The sequence below is a fragment of the Watersipora subatra genome, chromosome 11 (assembly GCF_963576615.1).
Source record: "Watersipora subatra chromosome 11, tzWatSuba1.1, whole genome shotgun sequence".
Lineage (NCBI taxonomy): Eukaryota > Metazoa > Bryozoa > Gymnolaemata > Cheilostomatida > Watersiporidae > Watersipora > Watersipora subatra.
The window spans coordinates 2,546,318-2,562,873 of NC_088718.1; the positions used below are offsets into that span (position 1 = coordinate 2,546,318).

The 16,556-nt window shown below is 35.8% G+C and overlaps 1 protein-coding gene across 2 annotated transcripts in view; it reads right to left on the reverse strand.

Moving 5' to 3' along the window:
- The window catches only part of LOC137408603 (uncharacterized), a 65,466-nt gene extending 49,395 nt beyond the window's left edge, over positions 1-16,071 (reverse strand). The window contains exon 1 of one of the 2 annotated variants that reach the window (XM_068095186.1): positions 15,988-16,071. The gene's annotated coding sequence lies outside the window, so the exon portion shown is untranslated. The remainder of the gene's footprint in view (positions 1-15,987) is intronic. The other variant, XM_068095184.1, reaches the window with a different exon arrangement.
- Positions 16,072-16,556: the final 485 nt, after the last annotated feature.

Sequence of the window (16,556 nt, forward strand, 5' to 3'; positions counted from 1 at the left end):
GCTGTTTACAATGGCTCAAGGTTTACAAAGCTTGTATTTTTTATGTTAATGTTGGGGGCTGTTTGAAAGATTATTTTTCAACGAGCAATTTATTATGTTTTGGACTAAGTACTACTGCAATAAGGCTGTAATGTTTTAGTGTCGATTCAAAATTAATTTCATTAAATTTTTATAATGTTAAAAAAGTTATAATGAAGTCATTATTTGTTACTACCTTGCCAGTCTGGTGCACCGTCAGAGGTCGTCAGGTGTAATAACTATGTGCACAAATATTCAAAAACTTGTGAAGAAGGTTGCTTGACACCGGAGGTAGAGTGTTTGTGTACGAAACCAAAAGTCATGAGTTCGGCTTTTGTAGAAGCAATATTTTTCGTAACCTCTAAGCATGTCTTTGGACAAACAGACAGACGAACAGACACAGTTTGTATTATAGTAAAGATTTGGTGATTCTTTGGTTTCATTGTCTTTAAGATTCTAATTACACCCTGACACGAGTGTCACTGACCTGTCACTGAGTGTCACTGAAGGTTAAAAACTCCTGCTGACAGTGACACATTAAAATCATCTATTAATAAAAACACATAGTACTAATTATTTACATCAAAAGTTTAACCTTTTGACACTACTACAAAAACTAATTTTTAGTTTTCAGTAACTGTACCTCTATTGCTGGTTTCAAAATAAAAAAAATTGCACAACAAATTTGAAATCTTCATATTGATATGAACTGAAAAACACTTTGGGAAAATATTAAGTACGTGAGAGAAGAGGGCAACTCCTCAACAAATACATGAAGACTTTTACGCTGAAATAAACTCAATAAAGATGCTACAATGTGAAAAAACGTACAGAGTCTCGAATAAAATACATGTGTTTAGTTGAAGACGAATAATAATACAGAGGTCTTCACTTATGACGTTGATCTGTTCACAAAACTCAAATTTCAGGGTAAGTCAAAACATTTTGAATAAAATACTCTGTATTCCTGTTAGTATCTAGTTTTAATTCATCAATGATGGCTCTCTTCTCTTTGATGCATTAACATTAGGAAAATTTGCTTTAATTTGCAATTTTTTAAAAATCAAACAAGTGAGAATAAATTTTGGTACAACCAAAATGATGTACATGTATCAAAACTGAGTGACACACTGGTGCCGTCTTCCTCTCTCACAAGCATATCAAAACATATTTATCTTCTGCGCGCTGAATACAAATTCACAATTTTTTGTGTCACTTATGTTGAAAGCGATGATAACACAGAACTACATTAAATATTATTTTAGACATTTTTATGGGTCCCGTTTATAACCTGAGACATTAATAATGTGACAACTCCCTGTAACCATCTATATAATACGTACAGAGTAGAGAGTATGTACTTAGAAATACAATACAATATACAATATAATACAATAATGTTATAAATTATTTAGCTTTTTTGTAGTTGGTTTGTTATAAACTAACAGTTGTCAGGTTATAAAGATGCTTGACTTGAGAATTATAGAAACTACGCGTTAACAACCGTTCGGTATTTTGCGTCTCGACAAGGTTTAGATGTGAATCCTGTGATCTGCTCCTTCAACATGTTCAAATGCTGTCAACTATGCATTTCACTACTGTCTACACAAGAATTCATATTAGTTGTATATTAAAAACAGAAAACTAAGCTGTTTTCACATCTCTCGTGCAACTAAACGCAAAATATTTGACATACCCGGTTTTGGAATATTAAAACAAGTTTGGTAAAGTTACGGATAAAAATTGATCATTGGTAGGATTTTCTGACTTAAAACTGTTAAACAATAGATTAGGATTAATTATGATTAAAAAAAATAATTAAAAAATAATTAAAAAAAAGCTGCAGAGAATATACTTAATTTTCTGAGCAATAAAAACTAGCGTTCATATCAGCGCACCCATATTTATATTGCTAGTAGGCAATGTACCCCTGAGCAGTGAGCTATTTTAAACAAAGTTGGACAAAATTCTTATACCGCATTGCTTATCACACGATGTTTCTTAGTTAGCTGAGAGGATAGATGCAGAAACATACATATAGAGGATAGAGACATATGGGGATGTCTTTACACAAGCGAGTCAAAAAAATTTCAAATTATTTCACGAGGAGATTACTCCTGTTTAAAACGGAGTTGTTCACTCCATAAACATTTTCACTAATTGAGCATACTTGACGATTGTTGCATCTTCTTTAAAATACATATCTTCAAAGAGAAGGAAATAAACAGAAATAAGTGATTAGAGTGGTAACAACTGCTCACATACACTTTGTACCAAATCCTTACTTCTAGTAAGGCAAGCAGCTTTTTTTATATAGAACCTTCGTTAGGTTAAACGCGCCAAGTTTAAAAGATAAAAAGGTCAGCTGACATGGCAGGGTCATGCTTTGTTTGAATGAGTTCTATAAAGGGCTGAACCTTGAAAATACTGTTTGCTGTGGGGGTGTGGTTGAGCTAACCCTCCTCAAATCACTGCGTTATTCTGTTTGGCAACACTACTAATTGTTTACTTGAAGCGTATGATAGCTTTTTATGATAAATCTACATACAGAAATAGTATGTAAACCCACCAACATCCTGTATATATCAATTACAGTAGACCTCCGTTGTACAACATCAATTCATTCCGGTGTTGGTATCGCAAGGTGAACATGTCATATAGAGGGCTATTATGAAACCCGTAAATGTTATCTAATGCAAACATCCCAGCTAAAAACCATCAAAATTTTATATACATTATGTACATATTAAAAAATAGTATACTAACCTTAGTAACTATAGTTACGTATTCAGTGGCTATGATCTGTAATGGCATGTACATCTGCCAACATACAGCACATTTAAAGTATACGCTTTTAGATCAATTAAATGTCAAATTGTTCGAGTCTTGCAAGAAAATTTTATTCCCAGACTGTGGCTGGTCATGGTTGATTCCACTTTATATGGTATACAATGAATTTAAAAGTTAATGACAGAGAACTTTGGCGATCATTTGTTGTAGAATATTAACAGTACGATCATCTATGAGATAACTGCAGCTTAAGGTGGGAACACTTTCAGCACGCTGCAGTCAATAGCTTCAGTTTCCTTGCTCTAGCCCAATTATTTATAAATACTCTAATTACGACATACCAGACCAGTAACTACCACTCTCATCTATATCGGAGCCCATGAAAAGTTTGTTGACTGTACTGTAATCGAGTTGGTGAAATCATATGTGAAGTACACAAATTTATTTGACAAAATGTCGATATATTAGAATATCGACAAAAATATAGCCATAGACCTACATCGCACCAGCAGAGATCAATAGAGATTCTATTCATACTGCTTGTTGCGAACACGTTTTAAATATTGCTCATGAACAAAAGTTAGCTCTAAAAAATCGAGCAGATAATTTCCAAATACAGTAAGTAGCAATATATGTAGACAATCTGTAGATACTCAAGAGTTTAGTATTTCCAGTAACAACATGTTTCGACAAACAGCAAAACTAAAAGCAGTCAGTAACTTAAAAGAGTACGATCTCTCAAACCTGCAAGCTACGCCATCGACCTGGACACAGCTCTGGCATGGCTCCTGCATCCACTACTTTAAAGCTCATCAGCTCATAGAGTGAACCGATTCAAATTGCTGATCACATTGCAACGTGCCATCCATAGATCAACTGAGAAATACTGCAAAGTTACATGCGAGCAAAACTGCTCTTTTAGAAGATTGGTGAAATTTGGGTCACGGACAATAGCAAACAATGATGCACTTCCCAATTTGCTGATCGCTTTTCGATATAATCATGACTAAACTGAATATAGATTACGGCTGAAGCACGTGGGAGAAATATCAAGTGAACTCGCTGGCGATTCCGAAGGAGTTGAAGCTACGGCTAGTGTTAGCTGTAAACGACAACATACGTGCATGTGTTCACGGTCTTTGATATTTACATCTGCCGCCTCTCTGCGATTGGTTGGATTATTGCCAATATATATGCTTTAAAGTTTTAAAAAATTCGATTTATAACAAAAATCCTGCCAGTTTAAAACAATATATTGAATTGCAGAATAAAATAAAAGTAATAAAAATGTGTACTAAAGCATACTTCTTATATTAATAGTTCCATAATATGAATTGGTATGTTTAAATGCAAGAGTTAATACTTGGCTCGTGTTGGGTGCCTCTAGTACGCTTCTCAGGGCAGTCATTACTAAGCTGACACTAGCATTTCACAACACTCCTACACTTCTTATAGTCTGCTTCAGCTTTTAACAGACAGGTCAAGGATAAAATCGGATTTGTGGCCAAACTAAAATTTAGTCTTACCTGTAATTTGGGTTTAGGCTAGAAAGTTTAAATCGTTGAGTATAGGTTCCTTCTGTGCTTTCATATACTGTCCTATATATTTATATGTATTATATAAATTATAGTAGATAATTTCTATAGTATATATAAATAGGACTATATTTTATGTCCTAAACCTTATTTTATGTGCAAAAGTACTTTTTGTGTTCAGAAACACAATTTAAACTATGGTACTTGAAATGTTTTTATGGGTGGAGTGATAACGGCAAGGCGATGAGCCTCATTATGAAGAATCAGTATAAATGTGGTCAAGTTGTCTTGAGGACAAGTTGTGATATTCTAAGATTAATAAAACAAACGGAATTGAAACGTTCATATTGGCTGTAGCAGTAGTTGACTCATAGGTTGACCCTGAGTTATTACTTTTGTACGCACAATATAATTGGTTTTGTGTTTCTGACGAAACATTAACAATGTTCCAAGTTTCCTATCCACCTGCTTCGTCTATGGATTTGGCTCCTCGAGCACTCGGACAAAGAGAACCAGTGTTCTAGTCATTAATAGCTTCACAGTCCTTAACATCTGCGTAAAGCCTGAACAAACCGACGTAGCCAGACCTTTGGTCAAACATTGCACAACCTCAGAGGATGATCGCTATGAGTATTACAAGTGTAATCACATGCATAAATATTACGGTATTAAATTATGCCAGTTAAATCATGGCCCCTCGATCAACATATTTACCGAGAGATCACCGGAATTGCTTATTAGGAGGTCTTTGACACATTTTATAGCATTCAAATAAATCATAACATGGGCTCGACTGTCAAACCATGAACAAAGCAAACGAACATCTGTGGGAAAATGCCTGATGGGACTTTAACAGCTGGTGTTTCAGCAGGGTTTCTGGAGCCAACTACCATTCAAGTTCATTTTTGATGCTGATATCATTCATCAACATTTACCACTGCCCGAAAGATTATTAAATCGCCTGCTACGACCTGTCAAAGTTACCTGCAGTTGAAAAACATAATAATAACACCTGATAAGTCACTTGCACGTGAAAATCATGTTAAAACTGTAACATATATTTCAAATTGTTACTCAGCGGTATGATTCACGACTAGTATATTCCTCTGTATCAATATTTATGCCCATTGCTAATTATATCCATGCTACGCTCTTCAAAAAGGTTCATTGACAGTACTAATTCAACAGCCACCCAGTTTCATGTTTCATAGCAAGTCAGCGCAAGGCAGCTAACAACATTTCTGTGGTTATTGACATGACAGTCGAACCAGCATTTTCCCAAACTAATACCTGTACAGACCTACCAGCCCTGCCAAACTAAAGTTGAGTGAAAATTGGCACATACTTTCCCACTCGCTAAACAACCAGTTTGCTCACTGAAAGTGTTAATTATACACAATGTTTTACTTTAGTTTTTTGTTAGAAACTCGGTCTAGTATAATGAGGACTTAATTCAATTAGAGATCGGGGAAAGACAACTTTTCAAAAGGCTGAAAGGATCACCTAGTGGTAGCAGTGAACCACAAACATATATAATGCCTATCAATTGCAGAAACAGCCAATCAGCTAACAGCAAGTGTATTTACTCTAATTGGTCGCTAAAATCATGTGTTTTAATAGTTGTGATTTACCACTAGCTAACTATCGGCAATAAAAATTTGGAATTCCCAAATTGGTAGACAGTTTGGCAAAAATGGTTGGTAGCAAAATCGTCAAAATGCAGCGAGATATTATAATCTGAAAAGAGGCTATCATTAAAATACTCATCATAGTTTAACTGCCTTTACACATTGCTATAAGTTTTTTGATTTAATGTCTTTGTTAAAAATTGTAATTGTGTGTAATATTTTTCTTCATTTCTGTTGACCAACTTATCTATGAATAGACAGTGGAGAGAATACAAAGGCTTCTTTATCAGAAGAGTGCAGCATGAAACCTACAACGGCTTGTGTAGTGATCCACACCAGCCGTTGCAGGTTCAACTGAATTCCTTTATTGAGTGGGCCTAACTTCTAAGATTTTTGGAAAGTGCAGACTTGGCCACAGACCTTGCAGGCAGCACACCAACTGCGTCTTAGGGCACAAGACACGATTTCATGAATGCCTGCATCTGATGGGGATTGAACTACTACCCTGCTGCTCAACGGACCAGAGTGCTAACCAATACACCACGGCTGAACACGTGAGAGAAACCCAAATAACTGGTATTATAGATCCCAAAATGAATGTCTATTTAGGTCTCACACCGATTGACTGAATGAAATACGAACAATTGATGACTACGTTATAAACCGACTGAAGCACAGAAGAGATCTTTTACTATGCGACTGCTCTCATTCCTAGGAGGGCAACCAACTATTAACTAAAAGTCAAGACTGGCGCACTAGTTATTGACCTACTAGTTTACACAGAGCCCCTGTCTATGACACAACATAAATCGGCAACAGTCGATACATTAGTCGATATATTAGAATGTCATGTAGATGAGATGAAAGCAATCAGCTCGGCAGTATTTAACAGATCGATTATGTAATAAATAATGCTCATGAAAAAAATTCGGTCCAGAAAGATCAACCCGAGTGTGCCAAAGCATAGTCGTAACGTCGCAAAGCAATAAAAATGGTCAACCCCTAAGGCTGAGCCATTTATTATTGCCACCAACCTTGACATACCATTAGCTTGACCTCTACAGTTATTATTTCAATGTTTATCAATGCATAGAATGTGACGTCATGGAATGGATAGAAAACGACAGGTGGGTGGCACATGGAGTATAAACTCGGTTGAAAAAGTAAATTTAGTGTAAGGTCACTAAGTCGGCCTTCGCCGGGTTCATGGTGCCTTATTTTGATAAGGCAGCATTTGTATTCTCACTTCTGTCTATTCTTACATAAGGTGGTCAACAGAACCGAAGAAAAAGAATATGAGCTATATAAAATCAGTAGGCCTATGCTTGGAACTGTACAAATTATACAAATTATTTGATATATACATATACAGTGCACCCCCAGGTTAGGATTACCCTGTTATATCATTTTTTGGCCTTACGCTGGAGAACACGATGTTTTTTTGACAATCCCATTTGACATTTTTTTCGCCATGCGATATTGAACAAAACATTTTCTCGAAATTCTAATTTGACAGTCGGTGTGCTGCATATGTCTAAATAACAAAAATTCCAATATGCTATTCGTCAAAATCTCTCTCACAACACCTGAAAAAGATACGATGCTCGGTTTCTCAGTTCAGGGTTATTCATTATAGGTTATATCAAAAACAAAGCCGAAACAGATAGGTGATAAAATTTTAAACGATGACAAAGCTGAAGTTTTGTTTAGTAAAATACACAGTAAAACCTAGCTTTAAGTATGAGTTTAGTAAGCTAAATTCATTTAAGTTAAATTCAATGTTTATGTTATACATCTGTCTGGAGGGTAAAAACTCTCTATGGTACGTATTGCACATAATACATTGGAATGTAACACTTTATTGCATATCACAACACTAAATATACTAAAGCTACTGTAGGTAACTATAGTTAATAAGGTTAATATATTATTTTGTAACTAATTTTTAATATGTACAGTTTATATATACAATTTTGATGTTTTTTACTAAAAATGTTTGCATTAAATAACTATTATTGGTATCTATAAGCCTCTATATGACATTTTTGTCTTACGATGCCAACACTGAAACGAATTAAAACCGTATGGCGAGGGTCCACTGTAATTGCAATAAGAGCATCACCTAAAGTAACCTAATTTTGGTCATTAGGATTGTTAAGTTGTTGATGGTAAAGTCAGGTGTGATAAAACCAAGTAGAATGAGCGTTCATATAATTTTAATGTTAAACATGCATGAAGTATTAGGAAGTTATACTAATGCTCACTGTTAGGCCTCGAAAATGAACTTACACAACATTTTAGTAGATTTTATCATAAAGTATCGATATTTTTCTATCAATTGCGATTGTTTTTAATGTTTGAGGTGATCTGATTGCCAGGATGCTTCAAGATTAAAATCAACAACACTTGATCATCGTTAAAACGCTCAGAAGAAAAATACGTGCAAAATGACGTCAGTAGTTGCTATCGGTGCAATAGTTGATATCGACTATTGTGTTCAAGTTACAGTGTTACACGTCTCTATCGGTTTACCAGTCTCTTTGCAACTATAGACGTCATAATCGCACTGTCGCTTGATCTGAGCATTTTAACCACAACGAAGTTTGGTCGATTTTAATCTTGAAACATCCTGGTAGTCAGATCACCTCAAACATCAACGACAATCGCAAACGATAGAAAAATCTTCGTACTTTCTCATAAAATCTACTAAAATTTTGTGCAGGCTCATCTTTAAAGATAGTGATATGGATAACTGTAGCATATAGCATGATGTACCAAAACCAGCTATCAGCGAAAGGTGCCTTGTAATTTCATCATCACGTGACTCTTTCTCTACAACATTGCTGCATTCCTCTCAACAGTGGTCATGGATTAGGCAAATCTATTTTTTAAGTTGGCATTAGATAGACATTTCTAAAATCAGCGTGTTCTATAGAAATGGAATTTTAAATGTTGATCATGTTTGTTTAAAATGATGCTACTAGTTTTTCACCTTAGAAGCATTAAAATAAAGCTTGATAGGTCCAACAGGCAAAACTACATACCGGGGTACCGTATAAACATACCTGGAAACATTAACACATGTTTAAACCGCAGTAGATGATTCTGTAAGAAATTTTACAATCTCAACTCTGCTGCTCTAGAAGTCTTACCAAAATATTAAATTGTAAGTTGCAACAATTGTAGTGGAGATAACAGCAAGCAGCCTGTGTTCAAGAGCGGAATACTGCTGCATAAACATGGTCGAACGCGAGTTGAGTAATTTGATAAGTGATTACGCATTTGTCATTTACCTTTGACACAAATTTTAATATTTCTCTCTAATAACAAACTAATTTTTAAAAATTTGAAAACTCTTTGCTAGCATTGGCTGTCTCATGTTGAATTCTATTGGTCTAATACAAAAGCAAACAAGTCGTGTATTATGATACGCTGATGGGAGCAGGTGAGTCACATGCCAACTCGCCTAAACCCGTCGATCTCTAAATTGCCTTTTGTAAACGCGGATTAGATTTTGCATCTGTAGGCCACTCAAGTTTACTAAAGGACAAGACAATAATGAATTTATGATTAAATAAAGTGGTTTGGCATTAATACCAAAGAGATGCCTGCAAAAGTTTTACTTAACGACTAACATGCCATTCTGATATCTACACGGAATACCAAGCAGATGGTTGACAGGTCTGACAAAGACTACAACCTCTTTAATATCACAGAGCTCAAAAGTCAGCGCTTCTGGTGTTTGCTATATACTGACAGATGGTCGAGAGAAGATACGGTTTTCCTTCAGTTTCAGATAAACGGGACCGACAACTTCCACAAAAAGTGAAAATCCGTGAAACAAAAACTAATAACCTTATACCTACATGAGCCACTTTTCCATTAATCATAAAAAATTTTCTCTTTCTCTTAGATTTATTAGACAATGTTTAGGGTCAAAGGCGTTTAACTCTTTTGCTACTGTAAGCCGATGTATCGGCTTCCGCAGTATTGGAAGTACAGACCGTGAGCCGATGTATCGGCGGCTTATCAATAGGGTTTCATTTTTTTTTCATTACAAACCACACACATAAGCTAGACCAATCAAAGCTTGTTTCCAGTGAAAAAAACCTTGTTGTCAATCACTTGCTATCAATAAAAAGTTTTTGGCTAAAAATTTCCAACAATTCGTGGTGATAAAAGTACCAACCGTAAAACGGTATATCGACGTATCAATAGGGTTTCACTTTTTTTCATTACGAAGCCCAAAAATTAGCTAGACCAATCAAATTTTGTGAAACAACCTTGTTGCTGATCACGTGCACCTAAAAAAAATTTTTTTGGTTTAACGATTCAATCTCTAATATTATTTCAAAACGGGAAAACCAGATCATTATCATCATGGCAAGGAAGAACACACAGCGTTCGTTCAACACAAATTAAACGTTGGAGGTTGTACGAGAGTGGAATTCATTTTATACTTATCTTGTAAAGAGATTTGTTTTGAATAAGATACATTTTACAGTAAAACGATATCTGCTTTTATTCTCAAGATAGTGCTCAAATATTAGCGGTATATAGGTTTTTTGAAAAATCATATTAATTAATTCGGGCAGAATATTCATTCGGTAAGATTTTAATGCGGTAGTGAAAGAGTTAGGAGGCATGATGAAGGGTGTCGCAAATACTTTACAGTTTTACGCTTCACAAAACATAGCAGGAAAATAGTGAGCATCTACGGCAGCTATCACAATGATGCTCAAGAAAAGATGTCACTGGAAGAAAGTATGAGCGAAATTTATATATTTTATTGAACTATTTTATTTATGCTCGTTTTCTTTAATTTTTAAGTTTTAACTCTTTCACTACTGTGATAAAATTGCTATTATGATCAAACTAACCCGAACGGATTTTCGGAAAGTCGATATACCGCTAGTATTTATGCAATATCTCGAGAATCAATGCAGAGATTTTTTACTGTAAAATGCATCTTATTCAGAACAAAATTCTCTACAAGTATAAAATTGTTTAGTGAATCCAACTCTCGCAAAGGTTCTGACGCTTCCTTTGCATTGAAAGACTGCAGTGAATTTTTTATTGCCATGATGATAGCATTCTGGTTTATCCATTTTAAAAATGATTAGAAATGGAGTTGCTTAGGTAACATTTTTTCAAGTGATTGCACATAATTGGCAACAAGGTTGTTTCGTTAGAAACAAAATTTGATTCGTCTAGCTAATGTGTAGGCTTCGTAGTAAAAAGAAAAGTGAAACCCTATTGATACATTGGCTTACGGTCTGTACCTCTATAACCGCGATAGCCGATAAATCAGCATACGGTAGCAAAAGAGTTGGGTGATTATTTTTTACCCGCAAAGTACTGAAGCCATGAAGGGTAGCGAGTAGCGAGGGTTCATTGTATCACCTTATTTCGAGCACCGCTAAAACTGAGCATGCTCAAAAGCCTTTGATAATCTACTTGGCAATATTCTGTGTCACCTTATTCTATTATTTCCGTGTTATCTCTCAAAAGGTCCGTGTTTATATGAATACGCTGGCTCAATGAGAGCTCGACAAAGAAAGCATTGTCTCTGAGAAACGTAAACAATCTGTCGCAGATGAGATTTTTAATAAATTTCTTTTCATTGTTTAACACCTACTATTGAATGATTCTGTCATCTTTGCACACAACGATTTGATTTGATATCTGGATGAGTAGGCATTAGCATCGACTAAAACTAGGCTTTTGATGCCACAATAATTAGGCACAGCTTAGGAGAGGAATAATGAAACAGAAAATTAAAGTACATTATATGGTCAGTTACAGAGATGCAAATCCTACCTTAAAGATCTACCTGGTTCAATGGATGAACTTGCCCAAAAGTTCTAGTTGATTTCATCAAAAAGTATCACTATTTTTCTATCATTTGAGATTGTTTTTGACGTTCGAAGTGACCTGACTGCCAGGATGTTTCAAGATTGAAATCGACAAAACTTGATCGCGGTAAAACGCTAAAAAGAAAAATACGTGCGAAATGACATCACTAGTTGCTATTTTTGCGTTAGTTGACACTGATATTGCATTCAAGTTGCAGGGTTACGTGTCTTTATTCTCTTTGCAGACGTCATAATCGCACTTGTGTTTGAGTGTTTCAACCATGATCAAGTTTGTTCAATTTTAATCGTTAAACATCCTGGCATTCGGATCACCTCAAACATCAAAAGCAATCGTAGACGATAGAAACATTCCAATACTTTCAGATAAAACCTACTAACATTTTGAGCAAGCTCATCTTTAAAGGAGAACGCGACATTGGCCTAAGAAAACTGCTAAATTTACCGTTTGTTAAAAAATGTTTAGAAAAAATGTAAAAAACTTTTGAAAAAATTTTTTGATGGTTGAATCTAATGAAAGGTTGTAATTGGGGTTGAATATACTTCTATGAGGATTATAGTAGCCGCAGGTAAATGGATAATGTAACACTCAAACCACTCCCACGCGCACATGCCCAGGCAGCAATCAGAGCTGTTTTTACAGTCAAAACAGACTAATAAGCCAACACATGGGTGTAGTTGCTAGTAAAGTCTACTCTTGCAAAGATAAGTGCAAAATTTATGACTTTTGGATGCCGTAATTTTCGGCTGGTATCATATTGACCATCGTTTTATTGAACCAAGCAATTCAATAGTAAGAGCACCTTCAGACGGTGTCAAAAACGCTAGCTTTATATCAGCTAGTAACCTGTCACCCATGTCATTATACAGACGGTTTTCCAGAATGAGTAGCCAGGATTGAAGATAAGCCCACCTAGAATATATCCTGAATAAGCCTCTATCAATCAGCCACTGACAAATTTTATGTAGACTCCGGAATCAGTAGTAGTATTATATGATTCATATGCTGTATTTAAATCGGTCAATGGTTGTTTAGGAGATAATATTTGCCGTCATTAACAGAAACTATTAGCCGGTCTTTCAAAAGAAATACTTTATAAAAATAAGTTCTAAATAAGAATAATATTTTCAACTTTCCTTCTGCAACAGTTGACTCTGCCTAAAACAAGCTTGAGCAAACAACAGGTTTAATAATGAAATTTTACAAAATTTTACCAAAAAGTGTCAGTTTTTTGTCTATCATTTGCGATAGTTTTTATGATTGAGGTGATCTGATTGCCAGGGTGTTTCAAGGTCGAGGTCGAGACGCTCAGAAGTAAAAGTGCCATAGTTACTATTTGCTTTCGTTAGTATAGTTGATATAAGCTATGATGGCCTTCAAGTTGCAGTGCGACGCGTCTCTATTCTGTCTGTCTCTTTACAACTATAGACGTCATAGTCGTACTTTCGTTTGATCTGAATTAACTGTGATCAAGTTTTGACTGCGATCAAGTTTTGTCGATTTTAATATGGAAACATCCTGGCAGTCAAACGACCTCAAACATAAAAAAAATTGCACATGATAAAAAAATACTGATATTTTCTGGTAAAATCAATTAAAATTTTATGTAAGCTTGTCTTTAAATCAGCACTGGAGTTTCTTAGGAGCACCAATTAAGCACGCTTTTCCTTGTTTATTGTCAAGGTTACAGTGAAAATGTTAAAAATGCTTAATGGCCATAAACTGGTGTTGTTTACAAGTGACAAAAATAGACTTAAACGTGACGGCTCTCAGAGTAGGGCGTTCGTAATAAGAGGCGATATTACAAGTAATGCTCCCACTCCTAGTGATGAGCTGATTGCTTCAAGTATATCGAACCGAAGCACCCATGACACACGCTATTCTCTCTATATAAACCCTTAGCAAACACTGCAGCAATCCGTACAATGAGGATGTTTGAAGCACTTCCGAGAATGAATCTAGCACTCCCAGTTGATCTATTTATAGCTCTTGAGTTTATAAGAATTTTATTGCTGTGAGTACAGGCTCCCGCTAGTAACTGATTACTAGAGGAATGGGGCTTGAGAAGGCAACTATAGTACTTTCAACAAATAAATTTACAAAGAATATTTACATTTTTAAACAGCATAAGCAAAGTTAATGTGCTGCCTTCTCTTAAAAGCGCGGCAGCATCATTTACACACTACGGCTTGTGTGATGATTATGAAGAGTGCTACCAAAAAACTCAGTGAAGCTTAAGGCAAATTTTCAACTAAAAAAATTTTGTTTAGTGCATTTTCAGACTTTAAATTCATTTGACACAGCGTAAAACCTGTGATGAGGTATTCACATAACAGCCGGTATTAACAAACGATTAGCTTCTTGTGATCTAGCAAATTAGCGATATGTTGATTTGCAGTCATTTGTCGGTTGTGTTTGCTCCTTCATGCAAGTGAAGAGAGCAAGGAATTCTTTTCAGCTTTATTAGCTAAAACTTACCGGCGACTGTTTCAACCTCAAAATGCCTACACAGAAGTTCGCTGTATCTTCACCGCATGCTATCGAGTGCTGCTAATAGCGCGTCAGGCTTGTTATCTAGTGTTTGCCAGAATAGTTTGCCAGTGTTTTGTCGCATGCAGGTAATTAATGATAATGCGGAGGTGACAGTGACTGACATTCCAACTCAATACGACTCAATGCGGATAGACACGCTCGATTCACAGATTTCACCACATTGGAATTCCTAAAACCATTGTTCATACAAAAATAGAATTTTTGGGCATTGTTCGCAAGGTTGTCACCAAACGCAGCAGCTGGACAATCGGATGCTGTGGCCAGCTTGTATTTTTCCCACAAACCTTTGCGATACTGATTATTTTACCTTGTATAATGAGGGTTGGGTGGTAATTATCTTGGCAGCTTATCCTGAACTCTTGTCCTAGATTATTGTTTTTATTTCCAAAACATTCACCTGATATACACTTTTCATTCTTTTTCTTTGCAGAACTAGTTTCTTGCTACCAACTTTTTACTCGCAAAGCCAGCACCTTCTTCCCGCCCGAACCCTCTTCACCTATGAATGTCTGTGGTGGTGCTCATCTTAGTGTTTTTGCTATGCACAAACTCGACCAAGGCAAAAGTTTTTCTGTCCGTTGTAGATATTATTGTCTTGGGTTATAACACTGTACATTATCTACTCTTCAAGGTCAACTTGCGCAGGATTTTTGTAGACTATCAGACAGTGTCGGTATTTTTCTATCATTTGTAATTGTTTTTGATGTTTGAGGTGGTCTGACTGCCAAGTTGTTTTAAGATCAAAATCGACAAAACTTGATCGTGGTTAAAACGCTCAGATCGAGTGAAAGTGTGATTATGACGTCTATAGTAACACTATAGTGACATTTAACACTGTATCTTGAATGCAACAGTCGATAACAACTATAGCGACAATATCAACTAGTGATGTCATTTCGCACATATTGTTCTTCCGAGCGTTTCAACTGCGAGCAAGTTTTGTTGATTTTAATCTTGAAACATCCTGGCAGTCAGATCACCTGAAACATCAAAAACAATTTAAAGTAATAGAAACATATCGATACTTTCTGATAAAATATACTAAAAGTTTGTGCACTTTAAACTCTGGTAAGGCTTTGACTTACAGACTTATCTGCTAGTCTAGACTAACGTAAACAATTCGTAGGAGGCCAAGCTGTTGATTTACATAAACAGTAAAGTTACTGATCGAAGCAAGATTCTAGGAATTCTTCAACCAAATAATGCCTGATATACAGTTTTTGTATTTCTATCGAATGTGTAAAATGTGTAAAAATGCGTAAAATCTTTCATCGATGAAATTTGACAGGAGCATCTTGCTTACTAACATTTCAAAGAAATGTTAGTAAGCAAGATGAGTTGTTCTTTGAGTTGTTACTAACATTTCAAAGAAATGTTAGTAACAACTCTCTGTTAGTACTTAGAACTAATTCTAGGTACTAAGTACTTAGTACTAAGTACTAAGTACTTAATACTAATTCTAGGTTTATGAAGAAAGCCTTAGTCTATGGAGTAAACTGACCATAGGAAGTCAGCTCTGCCACTATACCGCCTCAATCTAGTTTTCCAGGAAACTCTCTCCTACAATACACAAAGTCAATTTATCTTACCTGTTGATTTGCAGCAAGCACATGCAATCACTTGTCACAGAGTGTCGAGGCCGAATGAAGTGAGCGCTACTAGCTCTTGCAGACTAATGACACCCTTAGGCACTATTATACATGCTCGAGGCGATATAATGACCTGCCATTTTACCCCACAAACAACAAGCGTTAGTCTTGTTTTTACAACGACCACTTGTGTAATTTGGTAAAATAATATTCACTTAAATCTTTGTAATAGTGAAGCTGTTCAAAGAACAGGGTTTTAAATTACACTTGTTGATTCTGGCAAACAGCACGCGTGAAAAGGACAGCGATTGGTGCAAAGCTTAGCAGGAATATCGGAGGGAGAGCGATTAGGGGATAGCATCACAGTGATGCTGGGCATTGAAACCTTGTAACACTGTGGCGGCGAAAACTTTTGCCGCAATGTAGCACCCTTTGTGAAGGACTAGACACCCTATAGTAGTGTAGTAGATTGGCACTGCTATCAGCTCCGCTGTCGTCGTGTCATGCTTTATGTCTGACACAGTTAGTTTGGCAGTTCCTAACAGTTCAAAATGGGTAACACTAGGTTC